The sequence below is a fragment of the Vanacampus margaritifer genome, chromosome 13, assembly GCF_051991255.1.
Source record: "Vanacampus margaritifer isolate UIUO_Vmar chromosome 13, RoL_Vmar_1.0, whole genome shotgun sequence".
Classification (NCBI taxonomy): Eukaryota; Metazoa; Chordata; class Actinopteri; order Syngnathiformes; family Syngnathidae; genus Vanacampus; species Vanacampus margaritifer.
The window spans coordinates 4,082,414-4,106,563 of NC_135444.1; the positions used below are offsets into that span (position 1 = coordinate 4,082,414).

The 24,150-nt window shown below is 39.8% G+C and overlaps 3 non-coding genes across 3 annotated transcripts; all 3 read left to right on the forward strand.

Annotated features, from left to right (window-relative positions):
- The first annotated feature begins 16,310 nt into the window (after positions 1 to 16,310).
- trnak-cuu (transfer RNA lysine (anticodon CUU)) lies at positions 16,311 to 16,383 on the forward strand. Its single transcript has one exon. It is a non-coding gene; the product is annotated as a tRNA-Lys (tRNA).
- A 271-nt stretch (positions 16,384 to 16,654) lies between these two features.
- Positions 16,655 to 16,727, forward strand: trnak-cuu (transfer RNA lysine (anticodon CUU)). The gene has a single exon. It is a non-coding gene; the product is annotated as a tRNA-Lys (tRNA).
- A 1,482-nt stretch (positions 16,728 to 18,209) lies between these two features.
- On the forward strand, positions 18,210 to 18,282 carry trnak-cuu (transfer RNA lysine (anticodon CUU)). Its single transcript has one exon. It is a non-coding gene; the product is annotated as a tRNA-Lys (tRNA).
- Positions 18,283 to 24,150: the final 5,868 nt, after the last annotated feature.

The window sequence follows — 24,150 nt, forward strand, 5'->3', positions numbered from 1 at the left end:
TTACAGGTACATTTATTAAAAATGGGGATTACTTCGAGGGATTCCAATTTCTATGATGGGAGAGAGTGCGAAAGAGGGCGAGAGAGACAGAGCGAGAGAGAGAGAGAAGGACAGAGCGAGAGAGAACGCGTGCACGCCCGCGCGAGTGGGACCGTTGCTACATGTCGAGGAGGTGGTAACAAACGAACTGACTAGTCGTGTCCTCCACACGCAGGCAGTTTGAAAAAGCTTCACGGACGAGAGGAGGAAATGGCGACCGGTATTCACTGGAACTTACTCGGAGCGAAAACGTTTGAGCTGAGAGTCCAGCGGCATGCTACGCGCTGTAGCTTCTTGCTAGCTAGCCTGCTAGCCTACAACCATAATGTGAGTTACACCTTCCAAACAAATCTTCCTCCCACCAATTCACTATTTAAACATCATACACAACAAATACACGGCTAAACTTGTGACTGGGATAAAAGTTCATTTTGCAGTTGATGTCACACATCGTCATCCTTATTAGATGACTATACATCTATCTGTCTATCTATCTATCTATCTATCTAACTGTGAGGTGTGGTTACTTTCTGTGACAGTTCGATAACAGGATAAGGCCTTCAATCAATCAATCAATCAATCAATAGCCTACATGCTTTTTAATTACACAAGGATTTTTGCTATTTGTAGGCTGCCGGTTCCCTATCACCCGAAAATAGCAGGGGCACATTGTATAGAATATATATTGTGGTGATATTTATTTTTATTTTGTCTTCATGAGTATACTCAATATTGGAGTAATCCAAAAGTATTCTAGTTACATTAGTTTAATATTATGGTACCCTCCCAACCCTGGCAGTACATATATATATATATATATATATATATATATATATATATATATATATATATATATGTATATATAAATAAATATATATATGCTATGGTGCCGCCGCCTCTCATCCGCGCATTCGATGCTACAGTATCCAAACTGACCTGGAAGTACATAAATCCGTAAAAATAAATAAATAAATAAAAAGGCGTCCACTCGCAAAAAAATTTGCATTATCTTGCATTTATTGCAAGGAAACGCAAACACTTTTGTGAGGGAACGCAATCTTTGCAAGACAACACAATCTTTATGAGGGATCGTAAAGATTTTCCCTGAGACGAGGCCGAGGAAGGAGGACTCAGATGCAGAGTAGGAAAAAGGCCAAACAATGGCTAGGGTTTTATTTTCAACAAAAGATCACCTCTAAAAAAACGAGGGGAAAAACAAGGCACTGGCAGAGACAAACAAAAGGCACTTCAATAAGGGAGGTAAGAACAGGAACAAAACCACACACGTGACGAGACAAAAGGACAATGGAACACGGCTGTGTACACTAGGGTAACACATCGGCAAATGACAGGGGAGATGCGGACTATCTAACAGCTGGGGTTAACAAGGCACAGGTGGGAACAATCAGGGATAACAACATACAAGGAAAAGCAAGCAAAACTGAAACGAGATGAGTCAGACTTCAAAGACAGACAGACCACACCATGGTGTAACATTCGCGAGGGGTCGCAAATATTGCGAGGGAACGCAATCTTTGCAAGGGAATGCATTTTCATTTATTTTTTTGCGAGGGCATGCAAGGAATGCGAGAGAACGCAAAGTTTTTTGTGGGGGAACGCAAATTATTATGTCACCTTAGGGGCTTCATAAGATGCTGCTACGACCTGACAGACCCAAACGTATTGTGAGGGTTTTCTGGTAAAGTCTGGGAGAAAGAATTTCAACTCTCACCTCTGAAAAGACATCAACCACGTCCAAAGGCAAAATTACATTGCTAACTAAACAATTTGTGATGGCCGTTCAAAAATATGTGTACACAAGCAGAGAAGTTCTCCCTACCATCTGTCATTTTGCCTGCATTATGCTAGCACCGCTTTGTCCCTGGTTTACACCTGCATTTTAGATGCACTATATAAAGACCAAAAATTAGACAAGTGCAATTTGTCTTTTTATATATCACATTCCAGGTGCTAAATCTATCTATATGCATATACTGTATTTTCTGGACTATAAGCCGCTACTTTATCCATGCGCTCTGACCCCTGCGGCCATTGTGACGTTGTGGGTAATGTATTGTTTAGTTTTTTTGCCGCAGATATCGCTGTGCGAACGCCCGCACCTGAGTATCTAGTTTTACAACGTACGGCATGTATCCGTGGCTCATAGACCGGTGCGGCTAGTATGTGGGGAAAAAAAGAAAAGAAAAAAATACACACCAGCTTGGCGTGGCTCATAATCCGATGCGCTTTATAGATAGTATTCACATGACGTCATGTGCCCCAGATTGTGTGCTGTTCACGGATCCATGGAATGTTGAATGGGAACGGACAAAGAAGTGTCTGGACTTGCAAAGATAAATTGAAAGGATTTCCAACTGACAAAGTCTACCAAAGTGTGTTGATTATATACCTGTGTAGGTATGGAAGTGTCTAGGAGATGTAGCAGTAGAATTTCTGACTGGGTTGTTCAACAGGATCTTAGATAGTGAGAAGATGCCACAGGAATGGAGGAGTAGTGTGCTGGTGCCCATTTTTAAGAATAAGGGAGATGTGCAGAGTTGTGGCAACTACAGAGGAATAAAGCTGATGAGCCACACAATGAAGCTATGGAAAAGAGTAGTTGAAGCTAGACTGAGGGCAGAGGTGAACTTTTTTAAGCAGCAGTATGCTTTCATGCCAAAAAAGTACCACAGATGCAGTATTTGCTTTGAGGATGTTGATAGAGATGTACAGAGAAGGTCAGAAGGAACTGCATTGTGTCTTTGCAGATCTGGAGAAAGCTTACAACGGTGCCCAGAGAGGAACTGTGGTTTTGTATGAGGAAGTCTAGAGTAGCAGAGAAGTATGTTCAAGTGGTGCAGGACATGTATGAGGGCTGTAAGACAGTGGCGAGGTGTGCTGTAGGTATGACGGAGGAGTTCAAAGTGGAAGTGGGACTACATCAGGAATCAGCTATGAGCCCCTTCTTGTTCGCTATGTTAATGGACAGGATAGACAAAAGAGGTTAGACACGAATCTCCATGGACTATGATGTTTGCTGATGACATTGTGATCTGTAGTGAGAGCAGGGAACGGGTGGAGGAAAAGCTAGAGACATGGAGGTTCGCCCTGGAAAGGAGGGGAATGAAGGTTAGCCATAGCAAGACAGAGTATCTGTGTGTGAATGGGAGGGACCCAAGTGGAAGAGTGAGGTTACAGGGAGAAGAGACCAATAAGGTGGAGGAGTTTAAGTATTTAGGGTCAACAGTCTAGAGCAATGGAGAGTGTGGAAATGAAGTGCTTGCAGGCAGGCTGGAATGGGTGGAGAAAAGTGTCAGGTGTGATCTGTGATAGAAGAGTTTCGGCTAAAATGAAAGGTTTATAAAACTGTGGTGAGACCAGTAATGTTGTATGGTCTGGAGACAGTGCCACTGAGGAAAAGACAGGAGGCAGAGCTGGAGGTGGCAGAGATGAAGATGCTGAGGTTCTCTTTGGGAGTGACCAGGATAAATACAATCCGAAATGTGTACATAAGGACAGCACATGTTTAGAGGCTTTGGAGATAAAGCCAGAGAGGCCAGACTGAGGTGGTGTGGACATGTCTAGAGGAGAGATAGTGAGTATATCGGCAGAAGGATGATGAGTTTCCAAATGCCAGGCAGGAGGTCTAGAGGAAGACCAAAGAGGAGGTTTTTGGATGTAGTTAAAGAGGACATGAAGGTAGTGTGAAAGCAGAGGATGCTGAGGACAGGGTTAGATGGCGACACCTGAAAGAAAAAGCCGAAAGGAAAAGAAGAAGAAGAAAAAGTGTGTTCTGACCATTTTGATTAAAGATGCATTGTGCCATTTAAAAAGGTAGGATTAAAGCTCTTTCTACATCATGCATGCGCCATCAATGCCCAGATAAGTACAAAGAGCCCTGACTGTTTTACTCTAACTGCACCTATCAGTTTTTATTTTCCCTTTATAGTAGAGTGCACGGACCCAAACTTTCCACAGTTTCTTTGGGGAGGGGAGGGGTGGAGTTTTTCTCACCTTGTTTGAAGTCATGTCTACGTTTGTCAACTGTGGCTGTCGCTTTAAGATCGTACTCACACGCGCACCATGAACGAGCCTGACACTGATGCTGCAGTTGGGCCAGAGGTGGCAGACGTGAGTAAAAAAGTGACAAAATGCACAAAGATCCTTTAAGGTAAGTGTCATTGTAAGATGTTAAAAATGCTTTTACCAAAAATGTGATCGTGATATATGTGAGTCGCTAGCCGTGACTAGCTCTGGCTAAAAATAGAACTGGTGGTCAAGATTCTTCGATTTTGAGCTCTCTCCAAATACCCTCCTTAAGGTCTCTTATTTTTCTTTTCCCAGCAGCCCAAAAGTTGAAATGGTTGTTAACGTGTACAAAAATAAGTGATGAATCAGCAATTTTGTTGTTGTTTTTGTCGTAACATGCTAGCGCTAGTAGCTAGCAAAGTCGGGAAATTAGCTAACTTTGCTTAAAAATAACCTGAGATTATTGCACATAGTAACCAATAAAAGCCAAAAGTACAGAAGATGCAAGAACGTCCGTGTTTTGGATGCCATCCTATCTCAAAGCATATGTTGCCATGTAGTAACATCGGCAAATATTTGTAACCCAATCAATTCCACTAATCAAACATTTCAACGTGTACCGCTGCAAGTATTGTGCAATGTACTTCTCTACACATGTATACTTCTGGGAAGTCTTCTACTTATTGCTGCACTTCTTATTTATTTAATTTTAATTTTATCTCTTTCTACTGCAGCTGGACGGAGTCTAGGAAAAAGTTCCCCACGGGGAAAATAAAAGTATATCGTATCGTATCGAGCTGAATCTTCCGCATGCGTCTTGCTTACAAGTAACGTTAGAGGAAGCTGGGGGTGTCATTCATCAATAACAAAAGAACATTCGGTGTAAACACAATAGAAACACAGCTGTAATCCGCTGTAAAGTTGACCCACCATTAGGGGCCGACTTGCGTTCTCGTGACATCAGTGAATACTATCTATAGTTGGGAAAATAAGGTACTCCTCCCACAATGCGCAAAATGACCTTTGTGACAATTTTGCATGTTTTTTCAGATGCAATGCTAATAAGTAGATCAGCTTCCACATCTGCTTGTGCGTGCAATCAAGCTTGTCTAAAGTGGCTGGTGTGCATTTCTTTCAAAATTATTTAGTTTTTGCCAAAACTGTGAAATTTGTTCAATCGCAATTTTGGCTCAGGATCATAATTAAATGTTTTGCAGGTGCGAGAGCATAATGGGCATATAGGAAGATGATTATTTATAGATTGAGAGTGGCCAGTTTACAGCATGCTCGTATAGCTAATGAGGCCTACAATGTGTGTCTACACACAATAGACTGGAATCATATTTGGCTCTGCATATCCAGATGGATGGCAAATTAAAGGACAAGCAAACACAGATCGTTTAAGGTTCTGGAACTCACATGTATACAAATAGCATATAACTGGCATCTGTCACAATTTGGTTAAATTTTATATTTTTTCAAAAATCTATACTTTTGGTCAGTCCTCACGTGTGTGTCATTTTCACAAATTATTGACCAATCTTAAGTGTTGCAAATGGCTTGCTCTCTTTGATGATGCAATGTTAATGGTTGAACAAACATGCCGTTTTTGGGATCCCCCTGAAAAGTGATGATTTTGGAGGCGCAATGTTTTGGCCTGACACCAGTGATATGGTCAAAGGATATACTGGACCCTCAATTGGTGTGATGGTTTGGACAGCTTAGTCCTATGGCCCCTGCAATTAGGTTGAGTTCATGGGACTGTGGAGACTTTCGTACATCATTTGAATCAAGGGTTAAGGGTTACCATATTACTATATTTGTGTATTTAACTAAGTGGCCTGCCAATGCAACTGTGGCATAAATGAAAAGATTGCACGTACTCAATTAAAAACTCATTTACTCCCAAAGACGTATAAACACGTTCTATTTTAAATGTTTTAAGTGTCCAAAAGACGTTCACAATCAACATATTTTTTCCCTTAAAATTATAAATTTTCTCAGTTTAAACTTTTGACCTGTCATCTATGTTCTATTCTGAACAAAATATTGAAATTTGGCACTTCCAAATAATTGCATTCAGTTTTTATTCACAATTTGTTTAGTGTCCCAACTTTTTGGGAATTGGGTTTGTACATACAAACATGTTTAGTGAATGTAAGCGCGGTCATACTGGATGTGTCAATCCAGCGTTTTGTCTGCTTTTTTGCCCACAGTCAGCTGAGATAGACTTCAGCTTCACTAGGACGAGCAGTAGAAAATGGGTGGGTGGAATTTTATGGTGGGTATATACAGCATCGGCATCCTTCTTATGAGATTGTTGTTGGTAAAAACACACACGGTGATGTCATTAAAATTTCCAATATTTATTTTTAACTATGTGATGATGAAAGGAACAGGAGAGAAAGAGAAAAAATTTATACATGAAAAGTAAATTATGAATCATCACAAATAAAAGATGGCAAATTAATAGATATTTTGAACTGCAGCAAAACTATCAACTAGAATATTCCGTGACAGCTGCTGGTGTCTCTCAAAGTTACACATCTTCTGTAATATTTTTGGATGCAATACAGGTACATCCGTGTGTAAGCCCACCATTCTTGCATCTGTCAGTGAATCTCTGATCCTGTCATCATATCGGTTCACTCTGTTCCCCTCTCTGACCCGCACTGTTTTCAATTACAGTGACTCTCAGGCTTGTGCTCTCTAAGCCTCCTCTTTGATTCCCTCTTGTGTGTCATTTTTATTTCTGTCCTAGTTCCAACTTTGGTCTCTGTTCTTCCTTTTCCATCTTTCGACTCCTTCCATGCTATACCATATTCTTGCAAATGATCATTATTTTGTTTTATGGAATGTATACTTTTCTGTGGAAAACTATAGAAGCTATTCGTGTGATTAAAGTAAATTACTTTTGGGCAATATTGAAAACTCAGTATAGTATAACAATTGAAATTGAATATGTTCAAAATATAGCTGTTGCAGAAAGTACTGCTAGACTGTGGGAAGCGACAGGATTTAGATTCAATCCATAACACTACTTGGCCATTAGCCATGTAACAGCCCTGAAATTGTCTTCAGATTTATAGAGATTATTTTAATGTGAATGCAGGATCCTTATTGATTTTAATCCTCTCAAACACAAGGAATTTAACCCAAATGAGGTCATAGCAATCAGTAAGGTAGATTAAACAATCTTATTTGTCTACCATGTATTGCTGTCTTTTTTTGTGCTAGCAATTTGCTGTGAATTATGCTAAAGTTTTCACATCTTGTGGTTGCCTTATATAGCTACAGTACATGAGAGCATCAACATATTTGCATTTGATTACATCTCATTATGCATATGTCCAAATGTTGCCGCTGGTATAGTTTTCACTATGCAAACAAGCAAGCACTTGGAAAGGAATTTTTTGTAGCTTTATTCTTTTAGACAAATTATAAAGTTCAGGATGTTAGATACTACAGACTATTATAATAGTCATTAGTCAATAATATAACAATTCATACCTATGAGTAGTTTAGCGTCACCGTTTAAACTACCTCCTACCATCCTCTCCTGAAAATTCCCAACCTCTCTAAATATTATGACCTCTTTTCCTGCCTCTTCTATTCGTTCCCACTTTCGTCTCCCTTATCAACCACCCACTGCTGTCTGTCATCGTGCTCTGGTCTCTGTATTGCTTGGATATAAGAAAAAAAAGTTGGAGGCAAGTAGTTTCATCTATTATGATGAAAGTGACAGTGATCTTGATATGCTACGTTTCTGTTTTTATCCTAATTTGCATGCAGAGCTTGACACTGAAACACTTCAAAAACTCAAGATTGAGGTCTGCCACTTAGGGTCTGACGTCTGCAATATACGATAAAGCCTAATGCAGTGTCTGTTGTATACATTATATATATATATATATATATATATATATATATATATATATATATATATATATATATATATATATATATATATATATATATATATGTGTGTGCGTGTGTGTATCCGTTGTAAAAATAGCTTCATACTCTAAAGCAGTGGTGGGCAAACTTAGTCCTCAAGGGCTGGCGTCTGGCAGGTTTTGGAAGCTGCAGCTGATTCCAATCAACAAGATCATTACGAAGCTTATGCAGAGCTTGCTGATGAGCTGATCTTATATCAACTGTGTTGGAGAAGGGAAACATCCAAAACAAAAGGACTCCGGCCCTCGAGGACTGAGTGTGCCCACCCCTGCTCTAAAGTGTTGGAAATGGCTTGTTCTCTTTGAGGAAGCAATGTTAATAATTAATCAAATATGCTGTTTGTTGGGATCTCCTGAAAAGTGGCTATTAAGAATATTATTTTATTCATTGAGCAAACATCATTATTATAATAATCTTACATTATTTAATAACATCAAACTGCTTAAACTATGAAGTCTGTGTTTTCATTTCTTATTTGTCTTGTAAAACTTCTCGGTCTATTGTGGTTTAACTAAAACCACAAAAGTAATATAGTACCATGGGTCATTGTTGTTGTTTTTTTGTTTCCGTTTTTTTGCTGTTGTCCCTCCCTGCCTGAGGGTGGTGCTGTCACTCTTGTTTTGTGTTTTTGTGTTTTCCAGGTGCTGGCAGGTGACTGGTGAGCATGTATGCCAGAGGTGAGCATCGAGGGCCGGAGTCCTGCAGGTTTTGCATGTTGCCCTTCTCCAACACAGCTGATATATGATCAGCTCATCAGCAAGCTCTGCATAAGCCTGATAACGATCCTGTTGATTGGAATCAGCTTGTGTTGGAAGTGAGAAACCTCCAAAACCTGCAGGACTCTGGCCCTCGAGGACCGAGATTGCCCACCTCTGATGTATGCTGTTCTTCCTTTTCTTCTACTCCCAACTGCACCATATGTCCTGGTTCTGTGTCAACTTAGCTGTTTGACCTTAAGTGTATGTTTGGTATTAAATAGGAAAGCAGTCCAATTAGCAGTTTTCCCCTCTTTATGTTTGTTCTGAGTAAAAGAGTTTAATGTAGATTCATCTATTGTACCAACCAGCAAGTAACCTTTCCTTAATTATTTGCAGGAAAGGAATACTATCATTGAATTGTCGCTAGACTTGCATGCCATTGTCAACATATTGTGCAAAAATGATGAAAAAATTGATGAAAAAACCAACAATACACTCAAACAAAAACAAATGTCGGATATAAATCTGACGAGTATAGCATTCAACAATGTAAAAATAAAAATTATTCCTAATAAAAGTTTAAGGTTAAATCCACTGCAATACAAAGATATTCAAGCCAAATATTTGTAAAAATAGATTGAATCCAATTGACTATGCACGGAGAGCTGTGAAGTATTTCCGTGAGAATCTCATGAGGCAATTCTTAAGCCCCAATTCTGGGGTTGATGTTTGGGGAGGATGTCGAGGTGGGATTGGGGCTGATGGAGAGTGAGTGAGGGTGGATGCTTGGATCAGCGCCCTGGCTCACTGCTAAATCCATTGCTCATCCCCATCAGCGTAGAGATGAAATCTGCTTCCCCAACACACGTTCATGCAATTACACTGTCCCACACAAAACATGGACAATTAATGGAATCAAAATAACAACAATAACAAATAATTAATTAATTTAAAAAAGGATTGTGTAGAACAAAAATTGGGCATTTTAACTTATAGTAACTATAGACAATTTTCTCACAATTCGATTCGATTCCAATTTTTGGGTGTGCGATTCGATTCAGAATCGATTTTCGATTTAGAAAGATTTTTGATCCAAAATGATTTGCTTGACAATTATTTCTGCTTCAATTTATAGATGTGCAAATAATCGTAATGATCTACTCCAGTCGGACTCGCTAATGCTAATTAGCGTGCTACTCGCTGCACTTTTATTTATTTTTTCAAAAGAACGGCTATTCATACAAAACGCTTCAGGAAATGTATACAGAGAAGTACAGGGTGACACCAAAAAAAAAACGGTCATCATCTAAACTTGAATTACTTAAGAAATAATTAATCGATTATTTTTATTTTTCAGATTTACCAAGATTTAATGTTCTAAGAGTCTACCAAATTTGACTTTTAAGATGCCATGGACTACTGAGGAAATATTATTATATTATTATATTTTCGGCTGAAGTCTATCCACGCAGCTAAATTGCAATTCAAAGAACGGTTCGGATGTCGTGAATTTCCTATCCACTCAATGATCTACAGATGGGTCAACAAGTTCAGAACCCATGGGACTGTGCATAACCTCAATGGTAAAGACACTAACAAACAATCACACTCTGGACAACCAAAATCCTCAAGGACACCTCATGATTTACAAGTGAGTGACGGGGAACTGATGTTACATGCAGTATATCTGGTTGTGACACATGTTTTATATATATATATATATATATATAAATTATTTTATTTTTTAAAAAATTCTTGAAATCTACTTGGGTGGTGGCCCGCCCAAGTATTAACATGGCGTGTTAAACACTGCCAATTGTTACAAACACACTGGCACATCCTCGTTTATGCTAGCTGTGTTTCTACCCAGCAACCATACCAATCCATCCACAAACCAATCCATCTAATCATCCAACATACATACTCACCCATACTGTTAATTCAGTTGTTTGCATCAGCGGAAACATTGCCCCATTTCAGTCATTTGCATCATGCTCAATAAATTCTGTATGCATTTAGATTTGAGCTTTAGACCAAGTACTCAATTGTTCAATTGTGTTACTTTAATGTGCCGTCCACAAAAAGGTAGCTAACTATTAATCTGCCATGATGTGTTCAGCTTTCTGGGATTTCCTTCACCAAGTATGTTTAATACTCAAGATGTGTATTTTATAATTTGCTGACAAACGTTCACCACATGCAGGACTGCATCTCTGTCATGGAAATGAAAAATCCTTTACTTCTACACCATGTATTAGAGTTGTCAGTGCAACCTATCCCGTTTTTCCCAGAATTTTTTACCAGCTGTCCTGGGAAAATAAAAATCTCTTCCGGGACACAATTTGTCCCGCTCTTTAGGAAGAATGCGAAAAGCTAATTTGATTTCTTAAATTCCGTAGTTTGAAAATGCTCCCTGTGCTACTGTGGAACACTTTGTTACCGAGCGCGCGGGCAGCGGCACATTTCCTTAGGTGCATTTTGGATTACCGTAACTCTGGCACTGTTTGTGATATTTGAAAAATTCCAATGCTGTCTGAAAGCTAAGACCTTGCACCTTACAGAAAAAGTATTACGGTAATTTCAGTCCTCCTCTCACAGAAGCCAGGAAAGTCAGTGGTGATGAAAAAGTGACAGATGAGAAAACAGCGGGATTTTCAGACATTTCTACATCAATTTGAACAAAAAAAAATTAACAAGAAGGTATGTATATCAACACTTGTATCGCAATGTGGCTTTATATACTGTAGAACATACCAAGTCTGTGACTTTGTAGTACGTACGTAAATGTGTGTGCTGTTTTTCTAGAATAATTACATGTTGTCATGTCTTGTGACAACTGATTTAAGAGTTGTGTCCTCCATACACATAAAAACCATGCCTAACGCTGCTTTCAATGTCGCACCTGGCAAATATCCCTTGATTTGTCATAACGAATGCACAAATGCTGCATTCGAGGATGGCCGGAATTTGGACTTTTCCGACATCAAATTAGGAAGTGTTTATGGGAACACCCCCTTAAACTCGGAAATTCCACTCGCGAAGTCGGAAAAAAAAAAGGACCCAACTTCACCGACGGACGACAAGTGACGTCACTCTACAATGACCAAAATAAAAAAACTCACTATTCACCATTTTGGTTTTTACTTTAGCCTAGAACGCTTTCAGGTCGGAACTGGGAAAAAACAACTAAAAAATATCAGACTTTCGACCATCCTCAAAAACGTATGTGTTGCTCCATGGGCTTTATAGTGGGGTTTAAATGAAAAATTAACATTTTCAGCTTGTTTTCCTCATCCCCGGTGAGGCGCTAGGAACTATATCAATCTCATGCATCTTCAACACTCTTGTAGCCACAGACTCGACTTTGTCTGGTTGTCGTCAGCACAACCACCAACAATTTCCGAAGCCATGCAAGACATTTTTAAATGCTATGAGCTCTAAAGATTATTGAGGAAAAGTGTGTGTGTGTGTGTGTGGGGGGGGGGGGGATCCTTTAACTGCTCCGGGAAATGAAAGCCATTGTAACAAATGGCGTGCTGCTACTTGCGGTGTCTTACAAGAAGTCACTCCCATAATTGTTTCTCCTTGAGCGACCCCAAGAATAAGGTGGATGGATACACTAGTATTGCTAACATTTTTAGTGATTTCTCAATGTGATGGGTTATATGCTTTGATGTATATACCATGTTTAATGTGCCCGATAAATGTCTTTTTTTCACATCTTACCTCAGTTGAGCTCACTGCCTTCGGGACTGAATAAAGAAACAATCAGAATTATATAATCTTAAACTTTTTTTGTGCCATAATCAATGGTTTATTTAAACTGCAATAAAAAACACAACTTGTTGCATTTATATGGCAGTAGAAGAAAAATCGTATGCACGCATACTGTACATACATGAAATTTGACCCATCACATTAGTGGACATAGCAAGTACACAATGTTATTATACACTTGGGGGTACAAGGGGGGTATTTAAGCACCCAGGGAGCAGTTCAAGGCATCCGTATCATGCTCAAGGACACCACAGCTTTGTGTCCAGGGGATTTTGGTGGTGACAAGACCTTCAAGTAACCGAGGTCTTAATGGGTGATCTTAACCACTTGGCCAAAGCTGCCCCAGTAGTACAGTATAAGCATGGTTGGTGTCTTTGTTTACAGCATTTTCATGATTAAACGCTAGTAAGTAAAAAAAAAAAGGCAGCAGTGGTGCCACTAATAGTATCTCGGAAGATCACAGCACTTGCCAAGAGTCCGTTCCAACTTGTTTTGATTCGATCCCCTTCAGTGCTCTTATCTGCACTGATGTGCAATGATTGTCATAAATGTGCATCGCTGTTTGCATGCAATCTTTCAGCAACTGGAGGTTTGACTAACGTAAGAAGGAATCAGAGTGTGTATTTTGCATTGCCAGGAGTGAGTGAGTGAGTGAGTGAGTGAGTGCACGAGCGAGCGAGTGAGTGAGTGAGTGCGCGAGCGAGCGAGTGAGTGAGCAAGCGCCTTTTAACAGTGCCTCAGGTTGTGATTTCTATATTTCTATCACTCTGCTGACTTTACATATGAGATAAGACAAATTATTGTTGATACAATACTCTGGCCTTTTGATATCCTAGTCATTACTGAGAGTGGGAATTACAGACAGGAAAAATATTGAAACAATGAGAAAACAAAGATACATTTCATGTTGCTTTAAACCCTGAGAACTGCATCGGAATCAGGGTTGGGCATTACAATTTGGCCTCTATTTTCATGACTAATGCAAGTCTGGCGAGAGGAAAGCGCAGATTTGTGATGTGCTGATTTTGCTGACGCCACACTATCTGGCGTATTAAAAAAAAAGGTGGTTTGTGACGCTCTGGGTGTAAGATTGGCCACCAATCAAAGTGGTTCCTTCCTTCAGCTCAGTCCCTTTATCCCATGGGTCCCCAAACTATGGCCCGCAGGCCGCATACTAACACGCCTTCCCATTTGCTCCGCACCCCTGAACAATACCAGATATTAGCGCTTGATGAAAGCACAGACGTACAGGACACCGCACAGCTGCTTATCTTCATCTGTGGAGTTAGCTGTAATTTTGAGATATGCGAGGAGCTGGCAGCCCTCCAAAGTCTGAAAGGGACTACAACGGGGGAGGATATTTTTGGAAAAGTATGCCAAACCATGGAAAATTTGGACCTAGACTGGTCAAAGCTTGCCAGCATCACGACGGACGGGGCTCCTAGTATGGTGGACACGTCTCTGGGTTTTATAGGACGCATTAACTGCAAAATGGAAGAAGAGGGTCTCACCACCCCGCTACAAGTCCACTGCTTGATTCATCAACAATCACTGTGCTGCAAAGTGTTGAAGTGGGATTCTGTCATGAATGTTGTGGTGTCATGCATAAACTTCAACAAAGCTAAAAGATACACAGGCAGTTCCAACAATTCCTGTCTGAACTGGAGTCTGCGCACGACGATGTGCTGTACTACACAGAGGACCGATGGTTGAGCCGGGGCAGAGTTTTCAGGCATTTTTAAGAGCTGCTACCTGAATTTAATACATTTCTTCGTTCAAAAGATAAAACTGTCCCAGAGCTGAATGACCCAGAATAGAAATGGCACCTTGCATTTTTAACAGATGTGACAGAAAAGCTGAACAGCCTTAACTTGCAGCTACAAGGACAGGGGAAACTCATTTGTGACATGTATTCTCACATAAAAGCATTTGAGGTGAAACTAGCGCTGCTTTTGAAACAAGTTAAAAAGCATAACTTCATCCATCTCCCTGCTACCCAAAACCTCTCAGACGAGAACCCAGTGGTCCCGTTCCCAGCTCAAAAGTGTGTGGAAGCACTGAAAATGCTAAAGGTGGAGTTTGGTGTGTGATTCCGTGAACTACATTCGTCTTTTCCAGAACCCCTTTGTTGCTGACATCGATGAAGCCCAGCCTTCTTATAAGTTTGAGTTTGCCGAGTTACACAATTGTGATGTTTTGAAAGACGCATTGAAGCCCACCAGTCTCATTGACTTCTATGCCTCCCTCCCAAACAACATGTACCCTAATTTAAAACAACATGCAATGAAGATGTCCACACTTTTTGGCAGCACGTATATCTGCAAACAAGCCTTTTCACACATTAAACTTCTGAAAACTCCGTTGAGATCAAGATTGACAGATGAACATCTGCATCAGTGTTTGAGACTTTGACTGTGACAAGAATGGAACCTGACATTCAACTTACCTGACATTCACAGTATACAAAATAAATATTTTATTATTAGTATCATAATATAAAACAAATACAATAAAAGCTACTGTCAAAAAACCCACCACCACAACCATAATGGTAGTGAAATTGTTTGTGCTATGTAGGTGCTGTATCAATTGTTTCTCAGTCTACTTGCTTTGTGATTTTCACAGGGAAGTTGATGAGAGAGCGGCAACCAACGGTGCTTAGAAGCCTACTGGAACCGAAAGAGACTGCATATTTGTCAATTTAAGTAAGAGGTTCTGCTCTGAGAAGTTGAACTTTGACCTGGTAAGATTGTGCACAGCACAACAGGAATTAAATTTTCCATGGACTTTAGTTTGCTGAGAGAGTTATTAGATTTTTATTTATTTATTTCCCCAAAAAATCTGTGAAGAACCCACACTCCCAGAGAGTTATATGATTTGTATTTATTTTTTCCAGACTTTTTTTTCCTGTGAAGAACCCAGACTGCCAGAGAGAGTTGTTTATTTATTTATTTATTTATTTCCAGACTCTTTCAGTTTTTTTCTGTGAAGATCCCAGAAAGGGTTGTTGTGGTTGTTGCTAAGGGTTGTTTTGTGTGGCTTTCTGGAAAAAAATGTTTACGTTTAGGCGCCCCTGCAATCGTTGTTTTTTCTTTTACAAACTGACTCTGGCCCCCCATCAGAGAATGTAAATGTTATGTGGCCCTCAGAGGAAAAAGTTTGGTTTAACCCATTAAGGCCGGGGGCGCATTACCGCATTTCTACCACTAGAGCTGGGAGTGCTGCTCTACCTTTAAAGCAAGGAGAGCGAATACATAATTTTGTTGTATGACCAATTCTTGGTCTCTTAGCTAATCAAATACATCAGAATATACACGAAAGGGGTTCGTGGGCCTCGTAACATGTCTTGGAATTTTATTCGACCATTCTTTTATGTTGTCAATGGTGGTAGTCAAATGTTCAATTTTACTGCTTCTTATAGCTTTGTCTACATATTTAAAAACCGTACTAAACCACTAGAAGCCTTCTTAGCTCAGTCAGTAGAGCATTAGTCTCCTAATCTCAGGGTTGTGGGTTCGAGACACACATTGGGCCCACCATAGCTTGTTTTGTGGGATATTTTGTCTAGTCTTTGTCATAGTTCCCAATTTAATAAATCTTTTGTATAATTTTTTTTTCTTTTTGCATGCATTCTCTGTCCCCTTCGTCATCCATGCCTTATTTAGACCTTTTTTGTTTTCTTGCATTTTTAATATGTACTTCAATGGTTAAACATTCCATTATGTTGTCAAAGGTGGTAATCAAATGTTCAAATGTACTGCTTCTTAGAAATGTGTCTACATATTCAAAAACAGTACTGAACCAGTAGCAGCACTGTTAGCTCAGTTGGTAGACCATTAGACTCTTAATCTCAGGGTCGTGGGTTCAAGTGCCACATTGGGCAGTAGTTTGTTTTGTGGGGTATTTTGTCTAGTCTTTGTCATAGTTCTCAATTAAACAAATCTTTTGTATAAAATGTTTTTCTTTTTACATGCATTCTCTATCCCCTTCATCATCCATGTCTTATTTAGACCTTTATATTTTTTTGCATTTTTAATATGTACATCAATGGTTAAACATTCTATTATGTTGTCAATGGTGGTAGTCAAAGGTTCAATTTTACTGCTTCTTAGAGCTTTATCTACATATTTAAAAACAGTACTGAACCAGGAGAAGCCCGGTTAGCTCAGTCGGTAGAGCATAAGACTCTTATTCTCAGGGTCGTGGGTTTGTAACCCACATTGGGCAGTAGGTTGTTTTGTGGGATTTGTCGTTTTAGTCATAGCTTTGTCTACATATTTAAAAACCTTTCTTAACTCTTTGACTGCCAAAAACGTTAAATAACGTTTAGTAAAATCCTACGGAGGAGCGGCAAAGACGTTAAAATACGTTCACCAAGTTTTTTTGTTTTTTTTGGGAAACGGATGGAGGAAAGCCTTGGCCAGCTGTGCTGAAAGTATCAAGCAGATCTAGTTAGTATAATGACTATTTTTGGCCCCTAGATGGCAGCGATGACTCTCTTTGGACAAGATCGGGTAGGCGTCAGTAGTAGAAGACGTGAGGCGGAGCTAGAGTGTTGAGGGGACAATGGCTGTGGAAGCCATAATGGCGACCGGTGGCAAGCAGCTCACGCTTGATAGTTTTTTTCAAAGAAGAGAAGCATCAACCAGTGCTAAAGAGCAGATTGATGATGACGATGATGATGACTCCGAGTTTGACGCCGAAGTTGGAAGCGTTGACGCGGCGGCTATGATCACGTCATAAAGCCTCACCGGCTAGCGATGCTAACACCGGAAAACGCGGAGCACAACCGAGCACTTCTGCTCAGGCGAACGTTCAATCGGACGACATCGGAGGAGTGGGTACAGTCTGATCACGGAGAAGACACTGGTTATGGACTACAATGCCACCATGAATGGAGCGGATAAGATGGATCAGAACATCTCTTACCAGCCGGTATAAGAACTGAAGGACATGAGGAAGCCAGACGTAACACCACCGTAATGTCACCGTATCATGATCCTGACAGTAGAGTTGATGGCAACATGGCCAAACACACACTGCAGTATATACTTGCTATTCCCCGGAAAAAAAAGCCAGCAAAAAAGTGTAGCGTCTGCAATCGCAGTGAAACTAATCTGTTGTGCAAATCCTGCTGCGTCCCCTTGCACGCAGGGGAGTGTTACAAAAAGAAAAACTGTATTTGAAACATCCACACAATTGTAAATAGTACCACAGTTGCACACATTTGTAAATAGTTTGCGAAATTGTTTTGCCAAATTGTTACACTGTTGAATGTAAATAAACGTATTTTGCTATCAAAAAACACTTTTTCATTGTTGGTGGTAGTGTTTTAAAGAAGTAAAGCACTGTTTAGGTGTTTGTGGCATCATTCATGGGAAAAAAAGGTGTCAAATTCACTAGAAATGATATAATATCGTTTCACAAAAAGATTGATTTCTCTGTATTTTGTTTCAAAACAGAGCATTTGGGTGAAACTAACCATTTTCTATTTTTGATTACTAAAAAACGGAATAAGGAAGAAACAAACTTTTTTTTCTGATGAAAGATGAGAGTCCAATCTTTCATTTGGTAGTATGTGTGTTTCCATAGTCCAAACACAAAATTTTCTGTGGACCTTGAAAGATCAGTCAAAATGCTTAAATTGGCTGGCACCCACGGCATCCCTATTCTGAAAACGTCTGGCAGTCAAAGAGTTAACCAGTAACAGCCTGGTTAGCTCAGTCGGTAGAGCATTAGACTCTTACTCTCAGGGTTGTGGGATTGAGCCCTACATTGGGTGGTAGTTTGTTTTGTGGGATATTTTGTCAAGTCTTTGTCATAGTTCCCAATTTAATAAATCTTTTGTATAAAATGTTTTTTCTTTTTACATGCATTCTCTATCATCCATGCCTTATTTAGACCTTTATATTTTCTTGCATTTTTAATATGTACTTCAATGGTTAAACATTATTTGATGTTGTCAATGGTGGTAGTCAAATTCATGGCTGACGCAAATTCGCAGGAGTTATTAAATAAATGACAGCGATTGACGACAGCGCAGGAGGACTTTGAACCAGTGTAACCAGTCGACATTGACATATTGTTAAGATTTATATTGGGTTTTTGATTACTTAAAAGTCGGATGTGTAGGTCTACGGATGAGTGTTCACAGCGCAGATGCATCGCATACATATATTTATATCCACACACGAAAGAGGCTTTAAAAAAAACCTGAATTGTACTTTTCACACTGCATGAAAAAATCAGATACGTGTCGCATATATGGGCAAAAAAATCGGAATTGAGCTGCAGTGGGAACACAGCCTTAAATTAATTGCATGTTGAGTTTGTGAAGTTTCAGAAGTCATGGGTTCAAATCTAGCCTGCGGCTTTCCTTTGTGGAGTTTGCATGTTCTTTCTGAGCGGTTTCCTCCCGCATTCTAAAAATATGCATGGCAGGTTGATTGAACACGCTCAATGGCCCATAGATGTGAATGCGAATGTAGATGGTTGTTTGTCTGTTTGTACCCTGCAGCTGGCTGGCGACCAGTTCAGGGTTACTCTGCGTCTCACGCAAAGACAGCAGGGATAGGCTCCAGCACCTGCCTGACCCAAGTAAAGATAAGCTTTTCAGAGAATCAGGACTGAACTTTAGCGTTCGCCAGCTTGCTAATGGCGACTAAAAACCGTATAGAGGGAACTCAGTTTACATTACCAATCGCCTGGATGGCGACCTGAAAATTATTGCGAGTTGGAGAGTACATACAGACTCATGACAGCACGCGCTATAAAACCACGTTAATTTGGTGGAGAAGATGGCACCGTTAGCAGTTAGCACTGCTCAAAGACCATGATTTTCATGAGTTCTGTACTCCTAAAAATACTTGAAGCACTCACTCTTGTATCGAATGTAATTTAATTCCTTGCACTTGCCTTGAAAAACCTTATACTACCTCATAATTTAAATGGGACTTGTTATTGGCACTAGATATTTTTCTTTCATTTTATTAATGTGTTACTTTACTTTACTTAAAATTAATTGTATTGTGTATTCTACAGGCTGTACATATAATCTGGAGTTGAAAATACAAATGGCCTGACACATTTCATAAACAGATGTGATTAAATCAACACTTTTAATATAGTATAATATATAATATTTTTCACTTATCGTTTATTATTACTATAGGAATCATTATTTTCTTTTATTACTTATTATAGTTATCTTATTGATGAATAATTTGTCAAAAATAACACACACGTGTGACCGACTAATGGCTAATAGTATACATTTTATTTAAAAATTATTAACTTGACCAAATTATGATATGTGGGGTATCGGACCAAGCCAGCGATATACAGGGACACTGCTGGTTGTGGCATGGCCTCCACAATTTCTCGAGCCACCACCCAAAAAGGCTTAACGTAGAACCCTGTATTATTTTCAGTTTTGTGACGATACGACTTGAAAAAATGACCATATTTCTTATCAAAGGGTCGGTCTACCTTGAAAATGTTTTTTTGTCATGTTAGCAGCCCGGCTGGCTCCTTAACCTGACTGGCTAAATCTCAGGCCTGGAGACTGGGGGGTTATTTGGCAGTGAAATGTTTCATGAAAATCGAGGATACATACAGCTTAAGTATAAGATTCGTGAGAATAAACGGGTGCAATGTCCTCCCATATTCCTAAATCAGGGAGCGAGTCTTCAAAAAAAAAAAGCAGCTTGCACATCAGAACAAAGGTTGCAGTCTATCAAGCAGTGTGCCTATCCAAACTTTTGTACGGCTGCCTGTGAAATATGGACACTTTACAGTCTCCATCTTAAACGACTTGAAGCCTTTGACATAAAATACTTACAGCCCATACTGAAAGTAAAATGGCAGGATCGTATCTCACATCTGGAAATATTGAAACGTACATCTACTTTTGTGTGTGCTGTCTGTGGAAGAGAGTGTGCATCTCGGACTTTACAGCCACCAAAGAACTCTCAACTAAAAGAAGCTTGACTCCTCTTCAGACTTCTCCCGGTTTTTAACGCCAGTCGCCCGCTTTTGTGTGTTCTGTTCCATGACTTACTGTAATGTAGGTGTTGTACTTTCCGCACATACACTAATCATGTAATGCTTATACTTAGCACATATTGACTATTTTGTGTCTCTCATGTAGGCCATGGCTAAATAAGGTACGCAAAAATTTGAAACTCCGACTGCATTATGCATTGCAACTGCAATTTAAAAAGTTATAAATAACTAAACTACAACTAAGAATTAGTATTTTTGTTTTTCAGAAACTCTTAAAATGTGCATACCTATTTTCTTAACCTTCACATCAATCGTTATACTGTAGGAACCTGCTCCTCAGAATGTGAGCAATTTTACCCAGAGCACAGTCAAATTTCTTTCGCCTGTTAGATGAGATGTTGGCTTGCCAGCTCTGTCCACCGGCACACCCCGTGAGGCATAGCGTGTTCTCAAATATGGTATAGTGGGCCTGCCACAGCACGAAAATGAAGTTGCACCCATTTTTAAGCCACTCACACGAACACCTGTCAATGAAAATAGGGCCCTGAGCGTGTGTTGCCTGCATTGAAAAATGATTGACATTATTTGGTTGCGCTTTCTGTCTCCACAGTCATGATTAGCCAGTTTTATCACAACGTGACAAGTTTGGAAATAACAATTAAAAATGCATTTGAGGCATAAGATGGTTTATTTTTCAAAATATTATTTTACAAATATTAATCTGTGCTGTCAGATCATATAAACAGTTTTAACATATGACTGAAATCTCTTGTAAATGTGTTCCTGCAAGTAACAGCATCGGGGGGTTTTGTATTATCAACTAGTCTATCTTACCCTCCATCTTGCCATGCTTTGTGTTTGGGGGATTCTCTCCACTCTACAAACACCATATGGCCGTCGTTTTTCAAACCAAAATAATCAGTCATCCGGGGACTTTTTTTTAAATGAAACAAATGGTTCCTCTGTGATGTAAGCAATCCATGAGGAACATGCCTTCGACCCAATTTTGGCAACAAACCATTCAAGAAACAGGAACATATGTTGTTGGAGATCGTAGGGCGAATTTGCTGTTCAAGCTGTAACATTGGTCTTGATGTTTGGGCTAAATAAGTTTGTTTAGAGGCAGATGAGTTTGGGAATAGCTTGTATGGTGCTCAGCCAGGCTTCTACAGCGTATATAGTTTCGTCCTCATATCCAACTCAATGAAGTCACTTCAACCAAAAATGCTGATTCCATGCCACATGGATACGAGGAGGTATGGTGGATTTATGGTTTGACTTAATCTTGGGATTCTCAATCGTACTTTATCAGTGAAGGATGAGGATTTTTCTGGCATGAGTATGAGCCCCAGTTGGAGTAACAAACAAACCAAAATGGCCCTCTGTAGAACGCAGACCGCCACAAAGGCAGAGCAATACTAATTTGGGTCAGTACATAATGGCACTCACTAAAAGAAACCTATTAGTTGTTTATGGTTAAATGTTTTCAATACCATAAATTCCAGAATCACTGTAAAACGTTAAGCATGTTCAGTGCTCACCAATTTTGCAGTGTAACCAAAAGAGAATCCTGGGTTCACACTTAAAGGTCTCAGATTATTCAACTTTTCCACATACTAAAATAGTTCTCAAATGTGTAAAAGACATGTCTATGGTATGCAATCATCAAAACTGACATTGGATCTAATATTTTTGCTGTCCCTAAATCAGCCAAAAAACTCTCTGTTCAAAACTGCCTGTTTTAGGGGCGTGTCACTTTTATGTAAATAGCGGAACCAGTCCACGCCTAGGCCAAACCCTTCTCTCTGGAAAGGGCTGTGATTTCGGCTCTGTTAGCCATGTGCTAATGTAAATGGAAACGACTCGGCCATAGCGAGCAGACTTACCAATTTGGGCCAGTCAGACATGTCTTTTACACATTTGTGAACTATTTTAATATGTGGAAAAGTGGCATGAAGCTTTACCGTAAGGAAAAGTAGCATAACGTTACTACAGAGACTATGTTGTAGCGTTAGTCTAAGTCGTGTCACACACCGCTAGGGACATTACGTGTTACCTCAAATTTAAGAAAATGTGACAGCTGTCAGTCACCCTGGCCACTTGGATGGAAGTCCTTTCGAATTTCTAGAATGGGACTCAGATAAAGACAAAGGTTAAATCATTTTCACACCTACGAATAAGTTATCAGAGATGCAGGGGAAATATAAAAATCAAAAATGAAAAGTCTATTTCAATTAAAATTTGGTTTTATTACTCATTCAACTATATTAAAAGTTGGTTTTATTACTCATTCAACTATAAAAACACAGATCTGATTTTAACAATTTGATTTTACCGGATTAGTATTAGAAGACCCCTGCTATTCACACACACAACAGACTACAAGTCTCCCAAATGGAGACAATGGAAGAGAGGACTAAACTTATCACACCCCCCTGTCCTTTTTTATCTAGTTTAATTTAATTTTAACAGACAACAGTACAAATCACCACCTTCTTAAAACAGCAGCTCACGGCCTCTCTGCCTTTCATTCTGTCGTCCTCTTTGACGCCGACCTCTGCTTCTGACAACTGATTCCTCCTGGCAAGTGTCTGCCCAGTGGCCTGTTCTTCCACAAATATAGCAACGATTCCGACCATATGGTGCCCTATTCTGAAACATAATCAAATCTGATCCAACAGCATTAGGGGATGACCTGTCCACAGAAGCCGAACTCACAAAGTCCTCCTCTTGTTTTCTCAAAGTTTGTACTTGTAGCATTGTCAATTGTGATTCAGTATTCTTAAGTTTTTCATTTTTTGATACGATATATTTTGCATACCTTCTCAAATGATGTTTAAGATGACTCAACCACCTTACATGTTCGGCGCCTGGCAAGTCCGGATTGTTTTCCATAGCTTGCACAATTGGTTTTGGAGCTCCTTTTAGAATTGCAGACCGAAAAATTTGTGAATACAATACAGAATCGGTTGGCAAGTGTCCAGTCTTTAAGGAGAATTCGACAAGTGCCCGATCAATGAATGTAGCAGCGTCCTCATCAATTTTCTGAGTAAAAAATAAATCCGAAATGACAATTTCTGGAATCGGAAATAATTCACCTAATACTTCAAAAAGTGATAAATAATTCTCACGTGCTAGCGCTTCCTCATTTAGTAGAGAAGGCATCCCAGAATTAGACATTAAGGTCTCAAGTTGAGACAAGGGACACGCCTGTGTTAACAATGCACGCACATCCCCCGCTGTCAAAATCTGACCTACCACCTCTCTCTGCAAAGACCTCAGCCAATTCTGTCCTCCCGCCTGTAATGGCGGCAGTCTTTGAAGTAACACGCTCAGATCTGTAGGCAGAAATGGCTTATATATAGTAGCAGAAGTTCCAGTGGCCGGATCAACTTTTGTCAACATGGGTGCCTGCAAACTTGACTTAGAGCGAGTCACTATTTCATTAGAAGCACTGTCTAAAAGTCCATCTGGTACGCTGAGGTCACATGACCCAGAAACATTCTCCACCGCACTGGCTTCCGCATACGCTGGAGGAGTCATTAACTTAGCGTCAGCCATGCGGTCATCAAACACGTTGCCGTTAGCCGAGCCGTGGCTCGTGGACTCGCTCAACACAGCTTTCCGAGCAACTTTCACAGAGCTG